Here is a 3566-nt window from a genome sequence, read left to right as displayed (position 1 = left end):
CAATAAAGTTAAAATTTTGTGGATTATCTGGCTTCTTTAGGGTAGAAACCACTTTCTTTACAGCTGCCTAGAATATAGGCAGAAGACAGAAGCCCTTAGATATAATCAGAAAAATAAACTGACCTTCAGTTATTTCAACTTTGTCATTCTATATGACAACTGAGTTATTGTGTTTGAATTTTTTCTATTAAAGTCACCAAAATCAATCCTGAAAAGCAAAAACACTGACAGTATAGCAATTTCTGGAATATACAGTGATATCAAACTTTTATGAAATTCTGACACCTTATCCTTACATATAATTTATCTGTTGCTTAATTTTTAAAATTAAAAGTGTCTTCACTCAGCTATGAGTGAGGATAGATGATAAATAGGGGTATAATCTTTCTTGAACATTAATATGGAAAGATCAACTTTGACAATGTCATTAATAACTTTAGAGGCTCAAAAATAGAAATCACAGCTCTTCATTGTACAAAACATAATATATAGCTTTTCCTCTTTTCTTAAAAAATATATTAATGTAATTTATTAGTCTATTACTTTTTTGTACTTTAAAAAGTTTGACATTATACATAAAGTTCAAGAAAATTTCATTGTGTATTTTATTATTTCATGATTACTGAAAATAATTTTGTAGCATAAAAGATGCTAAAAAATAATCCACTTCAGGTGTTTAATAGACAAGGCATGTCACTCATAGGAAACCGTTACAATACTGATTGCGGTGATGACTGATCTATATTAAATAGGGAAACCATTACTGTTACACAACAGTATAAGGGAGGGATGTGGGAGGAATCCAAGAGACTAGTATCATAACGAAAAAAAACCCCAATCTATTGAGGTGCTAGCTAAATAGAATGTGGATTTGGATTAGATATAGGGAAACCATAATGGTGATACCTGTCAACTACTGTCTCATGACCAGTTGCGGATATAAGGATTGCAGCAATGAACTATATGATTTAAATAAATCTACTTACATATTTTAGTAATTTATACAAAATTTTAAGTGATATGTATTTATACATTTTAAACTATTTTCCATTTTTCTCTTCTGCACTATTTTATAGAGTATATTTTGCAATTAACTCTTCGATTTAGTCCGCAGGTCGCATAATATCTAGACAGAATCAGTTAAGAGAAACAGACATACCTAAGGGATCTTAGACTTGGGACTGAATACAGTACTGATGGTACTTTGATTTGGCCCCTTTGAGAGGGCATAAGCACTTTGGGATGTATAACAATTCCTTGCTTGCGCAGTCTTTTTGTCTTGACTCTATTCAACGTGGCCCTCATAGAACTAATATACCATTAATTATGCTCGCTCTTAAAAGTTGCCTCATTTTTTTTGATACTTGTAAAGGTATAAATAAAAAGGCAGAGTAGAAAGACCCTTCTAAGAAAAATGCAATATAGGGCCCTTAAAAACAGAGCTATTTTACACTCAGTTCGTTTTCCCCTTTTTCCAACTCATTTCTTAGAATAACCCTTCATTTGCCTTTCACAGAGGCCTCAAATCTGCAATAAAGAAAAATTAAGCAGGAAGGGGAGAGCCGAATGGAGGCAGAAGCTGTTAGGATTATCAGGGAAGGTCTGACATTTGAACGGCAACATAAAAAAAATGATTAAGTAAGACATGTGAGGATCTGGGGGAAGAGCATCCCAGGCAGACAAAAGGCTCCTCAAAGGACCCGCGACTGAAAGAAGCCTGGTGTTTGACAAATACTAAAAGGCTAGTATGCCTAGTCAGGTGAGCAAGGGAGGAAAGATTTTCCACTATGAAGTCTTCGCTACTAATTTTTAAAAATACGTTATTTAAAATATAATTTTTTAAATGAAAAAATCAACCATGCTCATTATCACCTCAACAGACTATTATCCTGAATGTTTCTTTATAAAAATTTTGCCTTTTGATTTTACCGTTGTCCTGACATTTTAAGGTTAACCTGAGAGGAGCTACACCTCTCCTCATACACAGCGAAGTATGATTTTAATGCAATTAAGAATTAAAGTATCTGTAATAGAATACAATGATTTTTAGGGCCAAATCGATTTTGCGGTTTAGGAGATAATTTTCTATGGGTCCCATAAACCAAAACCATGTATTCTATTTTTCCAAAACTAGGAACAAAGTATGTAAAGTAGCTTCAGAAGTCAGGGAAACCTGAATACAGCTGCAAGTAGTTCACCAAAACACTGTTCAAGTCACACAAGAACTTGTTTGGATTCACTTTCCTTAAAGACCTCACTCCCATCTGAACTGATTTTTCTTTTTATGCTTGCCAATGATCCTTCCACATTTCCTATTTTTAAGAAAAACAAGAATAGTATTTTAGATCTCAAAATGCTACCAAATTTAGTAGGCAATATTATGGGATTTCTATCAAAAATAACCCCTGACTCTGGGTATTCAAATCATTTGACGTATTTTTAAAAAGGAGAGAAAAAATACTGGAAGAGACTGGAAGGCACCCCTTGTCCTTAAAAACTCTTAATTCTATAACTATGGGTAGAAGATACCGGTTTCCACTATATGAATGTCATGTATGTCATGAATCCTGTTTCTCAATATCGTTTCAGGCAGAAAAATCTATTTACCAATATAATGCAAATAACAATGTGCATAGCAAAGGAACATACATGTATTTCACATATTGAAAATGAAGAGCTGCTAAACACAATAATTAAAGAGCTGAATGCTAGCTGTATTAAGTACTAGTTGACCTTAATCAAGTTAGGTTTATTCTGTACATGCAGCAAAATTTTTATGCTGTATGGGAGAAACAAAATACTAGGTACTCAGTAATAAAACATACTTTGGGTTTCTCAAATTTTGTCCAGTTTTATACAGTGTTTGCCATTTATGTATATTGAAAAAAGGTGCTACAAGTACTGCAAACTGAAACAACTTGGACTTTTTTACTTTGATTCAACATCTTATTAAATGGTTATCTATAATAAAAGATTAAAATTATAAAAGTTGTCTTTTTACTGAAATTAAATGGGGTGAAATGAACATTACACTATGAATACATGGATAATATATATTGCTACAGGACATACTCTTAAAAGCTTTATTATTCGTTATTCACTGAAAATCTTTCATCAAAATCAAAACATGTACCTACTGTTTATTACACTTTGCTAAGGACTCGCATGAGAGCTCACTGAAATTCCATTTGTTGTCCATGATTTTTAATACGTAAAGATCCAGCTAGCTTCATGGAAACAGAACTTTATACTGGTATTCCAATCAGGAACGATCCCATTTCCAGGCTACCGAAACTCGTAAGACTGCTGAGAGCTGGTTATGAATGCTCTAGAGACATAAAGTAACCATCAGTTTTGCTATGTGAAATAACTAGTACAAACCCTAAGCAATATAGCCTCTTCTAATTATCATCACTAAAGGAGGCAGTGGTAAATCCAAGGATAGTGACCCAGGACTTTCTGAAACTGAATTCGGAGTCCTTTCCACATATTGAAAATAGAATAAACAGGATTACTTTCAGAATCAACTTGGAATTACTCTAAATTTTGGATTAGAACATAGCCAA

The sequence above is a fragment of the Pteropus vampyrus genome, unplaced genomic scaffold (genome assembly GCF_000151845.1).
Source record: "Pteropus vampyrus isolate Shadow unplaced genomic scaffold, Pvam_2.0 Scaffold79, whole genome shotgun sequence".
Classification (NCBI taxonomy): domain Eukaryota; kingdom Metazoa; phylum Chordata; class Mammalia; order Chiroptera; family Pteropodidae; genus Pteropus; species Pteropus vampyrus.
This window is presented reverse-complemented; position numbering follows the sequence as displayed.